Here is a 17,928-nt window from a genome sequence, read left to right as displayed (position 1 = left end):
TCAAAGGCTCTGTACCCCTGCTGAGATGCACACTATACAGATGTAACATTAAGTAATATTGAACCACACAGTGAGAAAGTTTTCTCTTCCCAGTTGTCTTTCAGTACTTTTATTTAGGAAAAGAAGGCTTCAGTTTGATGTGAACACATCTTTAACCCCTGTGTCCACACTTGCTAGTTAACCATTCCCTCCCCCCATTCTTTAACACATAGCCAGTAGGGCCCCAGACTTAAAAGACGATGGCAGACAACAGTACCTGTAATTCAATTTAAATGGGTTTCAGATTGCATCTACTTTTTAGTTCTCTTCATCTTATGGAAAGTCATGTTGGATTTCCACTTAAAATCGTGATATAAAATATTTTAATCAAATAAATGTATTTAAGGGAGAACTTAGATAAGGAAAAGTAGAGGCAAATAATAGCACAAGTGTTAGGTAGATAGGGCAGAATTTGTTTGGGTGATATATGTATGAATGTAGGAGAACATGAGTTTTAATATAAGTTATACTTGGTTTGGTAAGTAGCCCCCTGTGATAACAAGGACAGTCCTGATGGAAAGTAGCCAGAACAAGATGAGAAAGAGAGGTTGCAAGCAGGTCAAGGTCAGGGAATACGGGACTCATGAACTTTAGTCATGTTGTATCTTCCTTGGGATTCCAAGACCACTTTCTTTACCCACATGTTAATAACTAGGGTTTATTAATTCCTTCTCAGATGCCAGTATGGTATTATCTTCCATATAATTATGACATTTTTCATCACAACTACCCTAACAGGAAGGTATTAGCCTGAGTTTAGGAGTGAAGAATCTTACCAGTGGCCCACAGCTAGTAGTTAAGAGAGTTGGGTTTGGAACCCAGACCTATCTGATTCCAAGGCTCCTATTACTACCTTGTGCCTAGAAACCCTATTCATCTCCCAGCCCCAATGTGAACACTGGCTTTTTCTGTCTAAGTCCACCTTTCCAACACACGGTCGACCTCCTCTTTGGATTTTCTGCATCCATCACTCTATATTTCTGGGTAGTCATTTTTTTTCTCCCCTTCACTGGAAGTGTTTCTCTGGCCATCTACGAACTAGATTGCAAGGACCCAGAAGGCCTGTTCCCATGTCCCAAGGCATCCAGCACTGTACTTTTTTCATGGTCAAGGCTCATATTATTTGAATTGAGCTAAATTTTCTTGCTCTGACATGGCTTATCACAGAAATACAGCTGTAGCAACTCAGGGTAAGTGTGAACAGGTGCTCTGGCAAAGATAACTCAGGACCTACCTGGGAAGGCTTTGCTTTGTCAGATTCCAAGAATCTAATTAATTAATTTTGAGCAAATCAGCAACCCTTTGGATTTCTTAAATCACTTTGGATTTTTTTATAGCTGAGTTGTGTAACATCTGAGTTAAATAGCACAAAAAAGGATACCCGGTAATTATAGACTTTTAGATGTCAGGGGAGAATTTTAAAGAATATCTTATCCAGCTCCTTTTTTTTGTCAGTGAGGAAGCTGAAGGCTTAAGCAAGTTTCACAAGTCGCTTAAGGCCACAGAGCTTGTTAAGTGTAGGCCTTTAACTAAAGACCTCTCTGGATTCCTAGTCAATTATCTGGCTTTGAGCTTGGAGGTCACTTACCCCTTCTTCCCATCCAGTAGAGGAACCCCTACAGTATCTCTGACTGCTGTCAACTGGGGCTCCTTGTGAGCATGGAACAGGACCCCATTTTCTTTGGAAGCAATCCATTCCATTTAAAATTAAACAGCATCTTTTCCTTTGTTGAACCCAATAGAACCTTTCAATCCTGTCCATTGCTCTAAACAGCAGAGTTTTCTAGGACTCTCTTTTAAACCTGTCCTCATTTCCATCCACAGGCACTCCTGTGATCCTATCAGTTCCAGGGTTTTAAATCTATAAACTGAGGACTTTCACCTTTGTACCTCTAGACCAACTCTCTCCTCTGAACTCTAGACCCATATACAGCCAATTACTGGATGTCTTCTTTTGGATGTCTAGTAGGTATCCCAGATTTAATACCCAAAACCCAAATCTTGATTGTACCTTCCCACCAAAAATCTCCTCCCACCCCCTAATCTTCGTGTCATTAAACCAGACTCTATTTTTTCAGTTGCTTTGGCCAGTAACCTGAAGTCACCCTGGTGTTTCCCATTCTCTTTCATTGTCTGTCTAAACCATCAGCTACCCTATTGGCTCTATTTTAAAATAACACAACATTGTTATCAACTATGCTCCAATATAAAATAAAGATTTTTTAAAAAATAAAATAAAAAGGAAAGAATCTGAAAAAGAATACACACACACTCACACACACATATTCAGATATGTATATATATCTGAATCACTTTGCTGTGCACCGGAAACTAATACAACATTGTAAATCAACTATACTTCAATTAAAAAAAAATGATGTCTTTTGATAAACAGAAGTTTGTTTCTTACCACTGTTAAATATATCAAACTTTTCTTTAAAACAAAAATTAAAAACTAAAAATTTCTTCCAGAATCCAACAAATTCTTACCAACTCCACTGCTCCCATTGTAGTTCAGGCTATCATGCTTCTTGCACAGACGACTACCCCCCCCCCCACATGTTCCTCAACAGTCTCTTCTCCCCGCAGTGGCTGGAACATAAATCAAAATCCCCTCCATGGGGCTTCCCTGGTGGCGCAGTGGTTGAGAGTCCGCCTGCCGATGCAGGGGACACGGGTTTGTGCCCCGGTCCGGGAAGATCCCACATGCCGCGGAGCGGCTGGGCCCGTGAGCCATGGCCGCTGAGCCTGCGCGTCCGGAGCCTGTGCTCCGCAACGGGAGAGGCCACAAGAGTGAGAGGCCCGCGTACCGCTAAATAAATAAATAAATAATATGTCTTCAATTAATTATAAAATTAAACCAAACTTTTACACAGAAAATAAAAAAACACTTCCTTCTGACATGCCCACACTCACTCACATCTCTGACTCCTTTTATCAGAAAATGTTTTGCTGATCACCCCCTCTCCCATATATTATCCCAATACTCTGATTTATTTGTCTTCACAGCATTTATCACTATCTGACAGACACTGCATTTACCTGTTTGTTTTTTCATCCTTTGCATATCCCACAAAGGCGTGAGCTCCATGAGAGCTGGGATTTTATTGTATTTTTGTGGTTTCCTGCAGTGTCCTCAGCCTGCAGCATGGTGTCTGCAAAATGTAGGTGCAACCGATAAATATTTGTTAAATGAATTTCTCCTTTAACTTTGTCATTGAGCCGGGTCTTATACTTGTACCGTGTTGACTCTGGAATCCCTGTGCAGGCATTTGCCTTTATTCCTAGAAATATCATAATTTTAGTGTGGTCCATGGGGCAAAGTTGGCAAAATCTTTTTGAGCCATCCTAAGTTAATTTATGATGATTGTTAATATCAGCCACGGTTACTATTTATTGAACACTTGCATAGCCATCACCCTGCCAGGTGTTTTACAATATTATTTCCCTTAATCCTTACAATGGCCCTATGGGAAATGCTACTATTGTCCTCATTTTGCTCATGAGGAAATCGAAGCCTGGAGAGTTAAGTGACTTGCTCACACAGCCAGGGAATGGCAGAGCAGAGCCACCCTTCAAGGCCACATGTCCCGGATTCAGATACACTATAGTAATGAAGAGCAATGGCCTCCGGAAGCAGACAGATCTGGGTTCGCATTTACTCACGTAGCTGTGGGATGTCGACTGAGTCCTTTTTCTCCCTTGACATTCCCCGCCGTCCCGTAAATGAGAGTAACAGTAATACCAACTTCATAGGGTTGTTACGATGATTCGATGACTCTGGTCCCATGCTTAGTACAGTCCTGGCACAGAGTTAAAGCTCATTAAGTGTTGTCATCATGGCAGTATCATTAATAGGACTAAAAAAAATTAACGAATAATGATTTTGCTTCCATTGGGCAACACATGTCCTCTTAATGTTCTTTTTATCCCACATCTATCTATATTACTTCTCCCTTCCATCTGTGCATCTGTAAATCTGATAATGGGATCTTCCTATAAGCTACTGATTAAAAGTGGTGAAGGATGTACAGGTGAGGATAAACCTTTAGACAGCCAGGGATGCCCTCTAGAAACCGTGTGAGCTTTGTTTTGACAGCAAGAAGGTACTGGTTAGTATGGCACCTTCCAGGAGCATGACTTAGTTTCACCAGTCTGTTCTGTTCATCTGCTAAAAGGCGAGCACAGCTTTACTTTCCTTCCCAGGGGATCCTACCGGGACTAAATGACTCGGTAGGAAATCCAAGAAGAATCTCATATCTCCTGCTTTGGGCAGACTGGTCTCTAGTTAGCTCTCTTCGTAGCAGTGCTGGAGGTAGCCTGGATGCTTGGCACTTTTAAAAGCAGTGGGGAGGAGGAATCCACCGTTTCTTTCCATGGTTTGTCATCACACGGTAATGACAATATGAATGGCAATTGGTAGCCTTCGTTGAGTGCTTATCCTGTGTCATGCACTGGAAAAAAAATCTTTTATCTGCACAGCAATATACTAGGTGTTACTCCTATTTTCTAGAGGAGAAAACTGTGCAGAGTGGGTTTTGGTTGGTGCCCCATCCAGATCCCCTTTACTTTGCTAGGTCAGTCATCGATTTGCTGCCTCATGGCTCTGAGCGAGCTCTTTGACACGTGCTCCGTGATAACGGACTTCCAGTAGAGGGCGCCAGGGGGCTCTGAGGGAGGAAGATGCTCTCCTGCCCGTGCAGAGTGGTCCTGGAGGAGGGAGGTTTGAGCGCCAGGGCGGCTGCTGAAGCCTGCCCGCCACGCATCGAGCCCCAGACACGGTCGCTGTGCAAACCTGCAACCTTAGTCTCACCGTAACAGTTCCACAGCTGTCTTCACCCTGAAACCAGAGCCCCTACGTGACTCCCCTCCTCCCGCCAGCCCCCAGATTTCCCGCACCTGCACCCACAGCATCAGTTGCTCATCTGGCCCCGCTTGCACCTCACACTCCCGAGAGTGGAGGCCACTTGCTTGCACGGCAGCCCAGCCCCTGTCCATCGCGGCCAAACCAGCATCCTTCTGTGCTCTCTGGTGAACTGAACCCCACTGTCTTCAAGTTTATCTTCCTTAGATTATCTGCCTCAGCTCCAGGGTACTACACAGGTACCCTTTCATCACAGTTAGTAATTATCTATATTGCACTTTATATCCTGTATGATTTCCATATCCGGCTTGGATCCAGACTGCTGTCGGCCCATCCCACGGCTGCTCCAAGCATTGGCTGCTGAACTGACAGAGGCTCCCTCCTCAAATAATTGCTCTCAGCGACGGGAGCTGCCTTGCCCAGGAGGTTAGCACCCTCCCTAATCCTCCCCTCCACCTGTGAGCCAGAGGCGGTGACTAACCCACGAAAGCCAGCTCCTGTGACCTCAGGCAAGGACAACTCTACAGTACGGTTCACCCTGCAGAGGCTTCTGTGGATCAGGTTGAGGTGAAGGTTCACCAGAAACCTGGTCCTTTCTTAGCTCTCTCTCCCATTCTCAGTCCTCCTCTTCCTCTCATTCTCTTATAGGCTTTACTTGAGAGTCAGCCCTCAATAAATTAGATATGTCCTAATCCTTGTCTCAAGCTCTGCATTGAGGCACCTGGCCTCAAATATGTTCCTAGGCCACAGAGCTAGAAGATAATGAAGCTGGTGATTGTACTAGGTCTATCTGACTCCAAATCCTATGTCTTTTTTTTTTAATTGAAGTATAGTTGATTCACCATGTTGTGTTAGTTTAAGGTGTACAGCAAAATGATTCAGTTTTTTCAGATTCTTTTCCACTGTAGGTTATTACAAAATACTGAGTATAGTTCCCTGTGCTATACAGTAGGACCTTGTTGTTTATCTATTTTATATATAGTAGTGTGCATCTGCTTAACCTCGAACTCCTAACTTATCCCTCCCCCAGCCTTTCCCTTTTGGTAACCATAAGTTTGTTTTCTATGTGTGTGAGTCCGTTTCTGTTTTGTAAATAAGTTCATTTGTATCATTTTAAAAGATTCCACATGTAAGTGATATCATATGGTATTTGTCTTTCTCTGTCTGACCTACGTCATTTAGTATGATCATCTCAAGGTCCATGAATCCTGTCCTCTTCGCCACCACTTTCTTATGGTTGAGGGAATCTCTCGCTTCCAGCATGTTCTCTGTAACATAATGTGTCTTCTATGCTGAGCATTTTGGTCTTGATAATGGCCTGTCATTGGTCCAGGGTGAAGTTTGTGATTACTGGCTCAACATCCAAGGCCTGTGCCCACTGTCACTGGAGGCCCACACGCCCATGATCTGTTCCATGGAGGCTCACAGACCCTTTGCCGTTACCACCTCCTGCCATATCTCTTCCTCCTTTCTCTTCCCCAAAGAGTGTGGGCTGGCATCCAGGTTGGAGCTCTACCACCCCAGTTCCCTGAAGTGAGTCTGCTTGTTTAGCTAAATCGCTCTCCTCTTCTCCAGGCATGTTTATTTGGGGTAGGCTAGTTCTCCACGCCCTGGGAATTGTGCACTGGCATTCACTGAGGTTCAGAAACTAAGTTGACAACTTGACACTTGCATGCCTTTTAGGGAAATCATGGTTATTACTGGGGGCCATAGCAGCAGGTTTATTTATAACTCCTGGCACTGCATACTGGCATGAAGTGGGATGCTAGCGGAAGGCAGTTGGAAGGCTACAGGGACCCAGGAGAACTAGAAGGACCTGGATTTCCAGGTAAGGTTGTATATGTCAGTCTTGAAAGGTAATTAGGCCCACACGGTGTGAAAGCAGCTTGTTTCAGCCCATTTCGTTTTCAGGTACGCTAACGCAGAGTGAAAGCTTGAGCAGACAATTCAACACGTCTTGGATTTAATTGTCTCTTTTCCATGATCCCACCATGTATTGTGGTTTTGTGGTTTGTTGTTTGACTACCAAATACCGATCCCGTTGGGGGTTTTTCAGCCTAGTCAATGCTCCCTGGTTGACCCCAAGTGACTCCTGTTTTTCCATTTGGTGACAATTACTTGACAGTTACACAACTTCTTCTCTCCCTGCCTCAAAAAGCAAACTAATAAATAAGGGATGGGCGTTCTTATTGGTAGCTCTCCTTTCTTCAGAGAGGCTGTGTATCCCCCTTCAGAAGGTGGTTCCACGCCAGCTTTGCCGCCTTTCCTTTGTGGCTGGATGGAGTACAGCTGTCGCTAATTCAGTCACATTTTTAGTTGTCCCACCGTTAGATGAAATTATGAGCCATCGCTAGCAAGTGTCAGCAACTGCAAATAGCAACGCCGCCTTTGAAGGCAGCAGAATCCAACTGGGAATTGAGAAAATAATAGAAATTTAGAATAATGGGCATGCTTGGAATGAACCATTTTTGGGTTCAGAAACCTAGTTCCCCTGGTAATTTGAATGAGCAGTTTTGCTAATAAAATTTGTCCGTGTTGAATGAACCTGCTGGATCTACCCATCATTCACAGAACAACTTGAATTATCACTTTCCCATCAAATTTTGCCCCTTCCTTTAGCTGGCTGGCTCTTTGAGGCAGTTTTCTCCATTGTAGGCGGGGAATGAGGGAGAAAAAAATAGAGATTGTAGCACCAGCTGAGGCGGGCTGGCCTCCGTCTACATGGGTGATGAAGCTTGTTTACTTTATGCAGGTAACTTTGGATGAAATTCAAGTGGTGCTGCATTGAGTTGAAAGGGCAGATATTCGTAATAGAAATTCCCAATGATGGTCAATATTTACCAGCAGTCTTGATGAATTTTGCAGATCCATGATCCCCGCCCCTCTCACCACAGGGGGTTTTTAACTTCAGGAAAATGAGTAATTGTTACTGACAGCCTCAAAATTTTTAACAATCATCATAATTCCCCAGACCAGTAAAGTGTGTTAGTTTACCTGCCACCTTCATGGACGTGCCCTTTTGTAAAACCTCTTTTTCCCCAGCGGAATAGAAATGCTTGTCCGTCCAGGAAGCACAAAGCCCCAGATACAAGAGGAACCCCTTTTGTGTTCTCTGCAGTTTCCCCAGCAGTCAGAGTGCTGTTCTCAAGGAAACCATTATCTCAGCAGGATTGATTTTTCCGCTGGGCCCCGGGGATGGCAGCAGCGGGCAGCAGGCCAGGTGTGGGGAGCCCGGGAAGGGGCGGAAGAACCAGAGTTGCAGGGCAGGTTGAGCAGAGGCTGAAGGAAGGCTTTGGGGTGAGCAAAGCAGTGTGGTACAGAGCTCCAGCTCTGCTTTTCCACCACGCATAGCTGTGTGAGGGTAGAGAAGACACTTAACATCTCTGAGGTCGTATCTTCAGGTTTAAATAGAGAGTGATAGCAGGCCACACCTCCTGAGGTTGCCGTGAGGACTGGATGAGGGATTCCTGTGGTCCCAGCACTGTCCATCACCTGAAAAGGCTAATCATTTGGCTTGTGTACACTTATCATCACTGCTAATTCATGTTGGGGGAAATCATCTGCTTTTGTTGAAAAGTGTTCTATTTCAGTTTATTTAGCTAATGTGGCTTGAGAAATTTCACCTTCCGTTTCTACAGTTTATAAAAATCTGTCAAGTCCAAACTTTTTTTTTTTTAAAGACACCAATTATACTTGAACATTTGTTACTTTTTAAAAAAAAATTTATTTATTTTTGGCTCTATTGGGTCTTCATTTCTGTGCGAGGGCTTTCTCTAGTTACGGCGAGCGGGGGCCACTCTTCATCGCGGTGCGCGGGCCTCTCACTATCGCGGCCTCTCTTGTTGCGGAGCACAGGCTCCAGACGCGCAGGCTCAGCAGTTGTGGCTCATGGGCCTAGTTGCTCCGTGGCATGTGGGATCCTCCCAGACCAGGGCTTGAACCGTGTCCCCTGCATTAGCAGGCAGATTCTCAACCACTGAGCCACCAGGGAAGCCCCTGTCAAGTCCAAACTTTTAAAGTAGGTGAGGATTTTGTGAGCAGGTGAGCGCACATGCATGGTCAGGAGTCGTGATTGATGCACACATTGTTTTCTCGAGGCAAATATTTTAAAACCTTGAAAAGTTTCTCTTCACTATATGAAGACTTTTCTAGCCCTTTTTATTTTTTGGTTTGTTCATCAAAATCTTCTTCCGGGAAAAATACATACTTGTTTGTTTATGGGTTTAACAGATTCCTATATAATTTTTACTGAGTGCCAGGCATGTTCTAGGTTCAGGACAACTATTGACTCGGTGAATCCTTATTACAATACTCTGAAGTCGGTTCTGTTATCATCCCTGTTTTACGGTTACGTACATCGAAGCCCAAGGCCATTCAAGTTCAAGCAAGTTCGAGATCCTTAGGTAGTGAGCTGCCCAGCTAGGATTCTAACCCAGGCTGACTGGCTTCAGCGTCAGTGCTTGCAGGGAGCAGGCTGGGCCAGTCTGGTCTATTAGGGCTATGGGGACTTTTGAATGACAGGAGCTGGGAGTATTGAAGTTGTTCTGTGTGTCTGTCAGGATGGGATTTCTGGGTTGACATTCAGTCACCTTATGTATTCAGCTTAGGGCTGTGGCTTTCGCCAGCAATCTCCCCGTTGCTTGAGGCCGTACAGATGGGGAGTTAGGGAAGCAGAGTTGCTGCAAAGTGAGGTTAAGCGCTCCCTTTTAAGAATCTGTGCCATGTGTATTAGGAGCCACTGGAGTTGAGTGAATTAGCTGTTTTCTGAATGAAGCTCTAAACTAGATTCTGAGACCCTTGGCGTTTCTGATTCACCTTCAAGAGCCCTGTTTAGGGATTCATAATAGTTTTACTCAGCACAAACAGAAGACCCACACACCAAAACCAGGATTTTACCATTATCTTCTTTTTTTTCTTCTGATCAATAAATGTCAAATTTAGGGGAAAAAAGTCAAATTCCACTAACCATGGGGAAGCCCATGGACTTAAAAGGTTTTTTTAGGCTTCACTGGCTTGCGTATGCCTTGGAGGAAGTGGAGGGACTTGTTTGTCCTCCTTCTTCAGTGACTTCTTCAAGGTACCCACAGGGAGCTGCGTGTGCCATACCATCTGACTATGCTTTTAGATAGAAAAGTACCACGGGCTTTCCCCGCTGCACCTTCTCCTGGGTTTCCTTTTACGTCACTGGTGGCTCCTTCTCAGCATCTCTTTTCTGAGACTTCATAAAACTGCAGTGCTGTGGAACTCAGCCTTTGGGCAGATTATTTCACTCCTCTGCTCAAGATGCTATGATGACCTCACCTCCAGTGTCCTTGCATGAAGACCTTTTATCATCTGCCCCTTTACTCTCGCTTTGGCCTAATTGCCTATTACTTTGCTAGAGCTTCCAGAGCCCAGTACCACAAGCTGAGTGGCTTAAACCACAGGCATGTATTGTGTCACAGTTTTGGAGGCTAGAAGTCTGAGATCAAGGTGTCAGCAGGACTGTGTTCCCTTTGAAGTCATCAGGGAAGGATCTGTTCCAGTCCTGTCTCCTAGACTCTGTTGGGACCTTGACATGTGCCACATCACGCCAGTCTTCACCTGGCAGCCTCACTGTGTGCATGTCTGTCCAAATTTCTCCTTTTTTATAAGGACACCAGTCCTAGTGGGCGAGGGGCCCATCGTACTCCAGTATGACCTCATCTTAATTAGCTACATCTGCAGTGGCTCTGGTTCCCAGAAAGGCCACACTGTGAAGTACTGGGAATTAGGACTTCAGCATATGCATTTTGGTGAGACACAATTCAAGCCACAGAACTACTGTGCTCTCCCTTGCCCCCCGTGAGGCGTCACGCTGCCCTTGTTGCTGTCCTGTGAATACTTGGGTGTGTCTCTGCCCTAAGGCCTTCGCATCGTCTGTTCCCTCTGCCTGGAACATCCTTGCACCCCAACTGCCCACAGGGCTCACGAACGGCCCCCTTCTCAAGGCTGTCTTCAAATATACTTTTCTCAGTAATGCCTCCCTCCCCTGATCATACCCTTTAAAATCATATCATCTCCCCTCTTCCCCACCCTGCCCCCCAATCTCCCTGATCTATTGTTTTTCTGCAGTACTCACCACCTTCTAACATACTCGGTAATTTGCTTATTTACTAGTTTTGTTGTTTGTCCTCCCCCAACGCTGACACTGGAATGTAAGCCCAACGAGGGGCACTTGGTCTGTTTCCTCCTCTGATTTATTCCATACACCTAGAACAGCAGTACTTGGAGCATAACAGCAGCTGGAAAAAATGTGTGTGGCTTTCTCCTTTTTCTTTATCAGTTGGTTTAGTCATAGAGGTGCATGCCTTTCATACATTAGAGTAAGGCAGGTGGGAGGAGGACATAACATGTCTTAAACCATTTTCTTGAACACCACGACATAACTTTCCTGTAGTGCCCTACACCTGGGACCTTTAGCCAGATGTCACGTTTATGATGATTGCAATTCCTGGGGGCAGCAGGGCGCGGGTGGAGGGACCTTGCCGTCCCTCCCTTCCTGGAGCTCAGAGCATTTTCCACATAAAAGATGAAACCGGATCCCTTCTGCTGAGACACTGAGAGGTCTCATTTGACTTGTTTCCACTGTCATTTAGCTATTGGAGGAGCCATCACTGAGGCTCGTGGAAGAAACCGATGGTCAGCCTGAGAACTCAGGCGTCCTGACTTGCTGTGATTTTCCTTCTAGCATAACAAGGTAGAAAGCTCCAAAAGTGACCACAAAGTGCTCTGGGAGCTGGCTTCACTAGAGTGGATGAGGTTTCAAAGGCCCACAGATGTCACATCCAGTTTTCTTGATAATCAAGACCTCTCTCTCATGGGCCTCTGGTAGCCCGTGTCAGGAGCGATTCCCAGCAGGACCACGGAGCTAGGCAACTCCCCGTGCATTTCTTGGTCTTAAAATGCATCATTTTAAATTAAAATTTTCTATTTGTTCTCATCCTTTGCCCTCATAAATATTGTGTATTTTTATGAGCCTCTGTCCTCATAGAATGTGGAGTTTAATGAGGGCAAGGGTGTCTTACACATTGCTGGTTTGTTTTCACTGTGGTACCAGCATAGATACTGGCACATACAGGATGCCCGAGGGCTGTTTCTTAAGCCCTAGCTGAAGTCCAGCCTCCGAGCTGCATCACCACCCAGCTTCCTGGCTTAGCACGGTGGGCAGGGACCATGCCTGGACCATTTTGGTTTAGTTTCTTCCTGGAACTCATGAATGGCCTTCAAAAGTAAAGGCTGACGTATCACATTAAGCAGTGCTTTAGCCAGGAGGAAGATTGGTGGTTTGTAGGAAAGCATGGAAGGGTGTTTCTGACATCACGAGGCCCAGGAGGTGAACTGTCTCAACAAGGTACCCAAAATGGATGAGACTTCAAAGGGAAGGCCTGGCTACACAGAGGCCATTGATTTTTTTCAGCCACACTCATTCCTGGCTGGCAACATTATCCACAAACAGCAGGGCTATCAGGAAGTTGACATTGACAGAGGCCACACACCAGATCCCTCAGTCCACAGGTGATAAACCCTGTCATTTGTTTCCTGCACAATGTCTCCTCTGCACCTCTGTCCTGTTGGTGCCACCCCCATGAATCCATCTGAAAGGAAGTAGTGCCTCTTTTTTTTTTTTTTAAATACATTTATTTATTTTATTTATTTATTTTTGGCTGTGTTGGGTCTTTGCTGCTGCGCACGGGCTTTCTCTAGTTTCTCTCTCTGGGGAGGAGAAAGGAGGATTGAAACAGACTGAGGCAGCCAAGTGTCCGTGAAAAGTATCACAAAGGGTATGTCAGCCATTGTTATTATTCTGGATTTTATGACGTTTGTGTTTGTCAACTTTTTACAGTTTGTCATTTTTGTGATTATTCTCAGCCTAAATGAATCTTCATCTTTACTCCTCATGTATTTATATTTTTTCTTACAAAATTCCTCTTGGTTTTAAAAAGCTTTAGGACTTCCAAAACCTGGATCATCCCTCCCTCCGTCTTCTCAATTCCCTTTGTTATATCTTGAAAAGTCTTCTGGGGTCTAATGCATAAAATTCTCAAATAAAGTTTAATCTCATTTTTCAGCTAATATTAGTAATGTCTACATGGACTGCAACTTCTAAAAAATATGTAGATATTAAATAATTAGTACTTACCAAGTCTCTAAGTATTATAAGAAAAAATAACACTAGCATCCCGTTATTATAGGACAGATGTAGCCAGGCAACTTGAGTAGATCTTCATAGCCTCAATGCTTCAATGAATTCCTCAGAGTTCTTATCTATCTGCCTTCCAAATGGGGCTATGTTCATCTACATAGAAAATTACATGAGAAAATGGTTTTTTCTAATTATTTTCAGATATGAGAGAATTGCTAAATGCCATTTTTGCAGAATGCCTTTATTCTATAATAATAGATGCTTAAATAAAAAAAGTGTTTTACATAGCCAAAATATATTCTAGTTTCCTGGGAAAAAAGATGATGGTGAAATGTTTCATTACTTCCACTTGAACTAGAATTGACTAATTAGAATTAGTGCATGTGTGTTTGTGTATGGAGGGTAATTTTTTTGACATTTCCAATCATCAACATAACTGCAGTGAAGGTTTCAGAGAACATCCGTAATGCCTTGTAAAAACGCCTATGATGTGACAAATAATACCAGCTCTCGCTTTAAATAAACTGCATTCCAAGAAAAATAGATGTACTAAGCTTTGATAACAGTAAGTGGATCAGAAGAACTTTCCAGCTCAGGTGTAAGATAGTTGTAGAGCCTTTGAAACCTCTGCCTTGACCACAGATAAACCTGCAGTGAGATGACTACCATCCAATTTGTTCCAGCTCACTTTTTAGGATGAAACCCATCTGGGAAATGAAAAAAGACCTGTATTTGCTGTCCTGAGGTTTCCCAAGTGACTCCCCATGCAAGTTTCGACCTGGACCAACTCCCTGAACTTCTTTGGGTCTCAGTTTCCTCATTTTATGATACAAAGGTTTGGGGCCACATCTCCAATTCTGTTTCCGGTTCTGGCACAAATATTCCACGATCTTTTTCTCTATCTGCATCTTAAATGGGTCAGATCCATGAGGGAGAAGAAGAGTTATTAGCACTCTGTGTTTCATAGATGTTGGGGGAGATGAAGACACCCCTGGAGCCCTCAAGATTCCACTGAATAATTGCTTGACACTCGGGTGAGAGTTAACGAAGGGGAAATTCCAAACATAGGACATTAAAAACCGTCATCCATTATTCAGCAATTCTGTGCTAAGATTAAATTGAAGTAAGTCTATGAAGTAAGTCTATGAAGTAAGTCTACTGCACACTGTTTTTTACTAATACAGTCAGATTTTCCCTGACATTGAATAGCCTCAGATGAAATAGTTGCCTTATGTTTGGGGCCACAATATACTTTTTTTAAAAGCTTACCTTACTTTTTACATATACATGTATCTATTCTTTTTCAAGTTCTTTTCCCATTTAGGTTATCACAGAATATTGAGCAGAGTTCCCTGTGCTATATAGTAGGTCCTTGTCAGTTATCCATTTTAAATATAGCAGTGTGTACATGTCAATGCCAAACTCCCAATCTGTCCCTCCCCCCAGCCCTTCCAAAAGCTTATCTTGACACCATTCCAACTGAATGGTCAAGTTACCTTCTTCCTCTCTTTTAAATTGTTTGCTTATTTATTTACTTTCTCTACATTCATGCTGAGTTTGTATATTTTGTAAGTTAAATGTGCTTCTTTGGGATTGGATGCCATTGTATTATTTTTCATTTGAGGTCTCAAAGTTGACTGCTAAGAGCAAATGTTTGTGTCAGCCATTCAGTACTAACTCACATTGCTACGGTGAACCACTTTATAACTGGTCATCTGTGCCTCCTACTCTTACTTGACGATTTAGGACTGTGAAACCTCAAACTTCTAGCCCAATTCCTCGAAGGCTCACCATTTACTTGCCATTTTCTTCTATTTGTTTGGGAAATTAAAAAAAAAAAAGTCTGCCTTTTTAAAGGTTGTACTGCTATATCACTTTCTAGTTTCATATCAAATATTTTAATCTTTAATATCTTTCTGAGCTAAAAAGATATGCAGAGTTAGGGATGGGGAAATGTAAAGGAAGTTCTCTGAAATCACATACATCATATTTGGTGATGTACAGAGGGCGTAACAAAGGCAGATTAAGACCTACAGTGACAATCAGCAGCTGGCATCTGGGAACAGAGTATTTTACTCCTCCCTCAGAATAGATGGAGACCAGAAATTGGACGTTTATGCAGAAAGGCAGGATTTCATCCAGCACTTATCCCAGATTGTCGAGGTGCTGACTGAGGAGGACACTGGGCACCCAGAGACAGGAGATGCTATTGCCCGACTCAAGGAGGTCCTGGAGTACTGTGCCATCCGAGGCAAGTACCTTCGGGGTTTGACGGTGCTGGTAGCATTCTGGGAGCTGTCGGAGCCCAGGAAGCAAGATGCTGACAGTCTCCGGTGGGCCATGACTGAGGGCTGGTGCGTGGAACTGCTCCAAGCCTTCCTCTTGGTGTCAGACAACCTCATGGATGCATTCTTCACCCGAGGGGGGCAGATCTGCTGGTATCAGAAGCCAGGCATAGGTTTGGCTGCCATTCACGATGCTTTCCTCTTGGAAGCATGTATCTACCACCTGCTGAAGCTCTGCTGCTGGGAGCAGCCCTATTACCTGAACCTGATCGAGCTCTTCCTACAGAGTCCTTATCAGACTGAGATCGGACAGACCCTGGACCTCATCACAGCCCCCCAGGACAGTGTGGATCTTGGCAGATTCACTGAAAAGAGGTACAGATCTATTGTCAAATACAAGACAGCTTTCTACTCCTTCTGTCTTCCTATAGCTGCTGCCATGTATGTGGTGGGCATTGACGGGAAGAAGGAGCATACCGATGCCAAGAAGATCCTGCTGGAGATGGGAGAGTTCTTTCAGATTTAGGATGATAACCTCGATCTCTTTGGGGACCCCAGTGTGATGGGCAAGATCGGCACTGACATCCAGGACAACAAGTGCAGCTGGCTGGTGGTTCAGTGTTTGCCACGGGCCTCTCCGGACCAGTGCCAGATCCTGCAGGAGAACTTTGGAGGCCGAGAAGGTGGCCCGGGTGAAGGCGCCAGACGAGGAGATGAATCTGCTGGCTGTGTTTACACAGCACAAGGAGGACAGTTACAGCTACCTTATGGGTCTCACGGAGCAGTATGCTGTGCCCCTGTCCCCAGCCACCATCCTGGGGCCAGCACACGAGATCTACAAGCAGAAAAAGTCACCTAGAGACTCGGGGGGGGGGAGGGGCGGCTCTCAAAAAATTATTGTCTAATCTGTGAAAGAAAAGGAAGACCTACAGTGATACATCTTCTATTGATGTGTGTTTCTCTGTAGGAGAATGTGTAACAGTCTTAAAAGACAGCCAAGATTTCTGTTAAGACTGATAGGCATGGAGTGGGTATTCTCTTGGTAATTTCAAAGTAAAGCTTTTTTACGTGGGAAATAGAGTAGTCTAACTCAAACAGGAGACCAATTTTTCTTCGACATTGAATAAAGGCAAATTCTGACACATTTCAACAGTGAGTACATTTATATGTTCCACCTTAGAAAATATTTAACCTTATTCCAGCCATTAGGTGTTTTAATCACTTGACAACGTAATTCATTAAAAGTTGCTCTGCAGTCTGTGGATAATTAGTCTGGTAACATTTATTTTGTTTACCTGAACCTTTCTTGCTTTGAAAATTGTGAATCCTGGCTAGTCTGTGTTTAAAGATAAATAAACCATTTATAATGATCTGAAATGTCATTTAATTCTCACTCCTTTTCAAAGGCATTCATTCCAACAAGGGTGAGAGGAACTGAGTTTTCTTAAGGCTCACTTGGTTTTGATTTTTAACAAAATATATCATTGATTAAAGTAAAACCAGACCTTTTGTTGTTTTACCGAGACCAGAATCACCACTCACTCTCAAGGATATATTTTGCGCAAAGTGTTGCTGGTTACTGCACAAACCCTGCATAAGGCCCAGCCTCTGACCTTGAGGGGCTTATGGCTTATAGTGATGACAGATATATAGAACTGTAACCCAGAGGTGGCTCTGGAAAATGATAGAATGGAGTAAAAGACAGTTCAGCTGAAGTCGAGGGAAGAAAAACAGAAGAGTGAGAGAAAAAGAGGATCCGAATGGGATATTGATGTGGTTTCAGGAATAGACCAAGATAAGGTTGGAGACAAAGGCTGTAGTCAGAATATGGAGAATTTAATGCTAACCTAAGTGTTTGGACTTTATTCTTAACTCTTGAAATCAAATGCTAGTGTGAAAGAAGATTTGAGGAGATAGAAGAGAGTTACAGAATGTTAGAGCAGGGGCCCATAAAAATCCAATCCATTGTTTTACAGATAAGGAAACTGAGGCACAGAGAGGTTAAGTGACTTACCAGAGGTCCCATAGTATATCAGTAGCATAGTGGGGCCATAGACTTGTCTGCTGGCTCCCAGCCTAGACGTCCTTTTATCCCATCACGCTATAGTAGGCTATTCAAGGGCAAAGTCTTCATAGCTACTACTTCTTGAGCATGTAGTAGATTGGCCTAGTTGTCATTGTTTTTGACATCTGTTTTCCTCCTAAGGGCTTCTAAGAATGATAGCTTTCTCCCTGATTCCTGAATGTGGTGTGTATATTCACTATATGTAATAACTTGCCCTTCATGTGTAAGATTCTGCTTCCAAAATCATTGGCTTGCTGCGTGGCTTTTGGAAGGTGGGGTGTTTTATTGATGTGGACTTGCAAGTTCCTTGTAATCATTATCCTCTAGAATAGGCATTCCCATCTAGTCTGGAAGTCCTTTTGTTTCTTGGGCTCCCGCATTCATAGGTGACAGATTCAGACAATATTTATGTCCATGACATGGAACTAAAGTTAGCACAAAATTGTATGTCTACGTTTAAGATACTTATGTTATTTTCTCCCATAAAATATTCGTGCTGTTGTCGTAGGTT

The 17,928-nt window shown here is 43.7% G+C and overlaps 1 protein-coding gene and 1 pseudogene across 1 annotated transcript in view; both read left to right on the top strand.

The window, feature by feature from the left end:
- The window catches only part of KCNH8 (potassium voltage-gated channel subfamily H member 8), a 387,731-nt gene that overhangs the window by 74,901 nt on the left and 294,902 nt on the right, over positions 1–17,928 (top strand). The window lies entirely within an intron of this gene.
- Positions 15,143–16,444, top strand: LOC137224359 (farnesyl pyrophosphate synthase pseudogene; annotated as a pseudogene).

Source organism: Pseudorca crassidens, chromosome 5 (assembly GCF_039906515.1).
Source record: "Pseudorca crassidens isolate mPseCra1 chromosome 5, mPseCra1.hap1, whole genome shotgun sequence".
Classification (NCBI taxonomy): domain Eukaryota; kingdom Metazoa; phylum Chordata; class Mammalia; order Artiodactyla; family Delphinidae; genus Pseudorca; species Pseudorca crassidens.
This window is presented reverse-complemented; position numbering and strand designations above follow the sequence as displayed.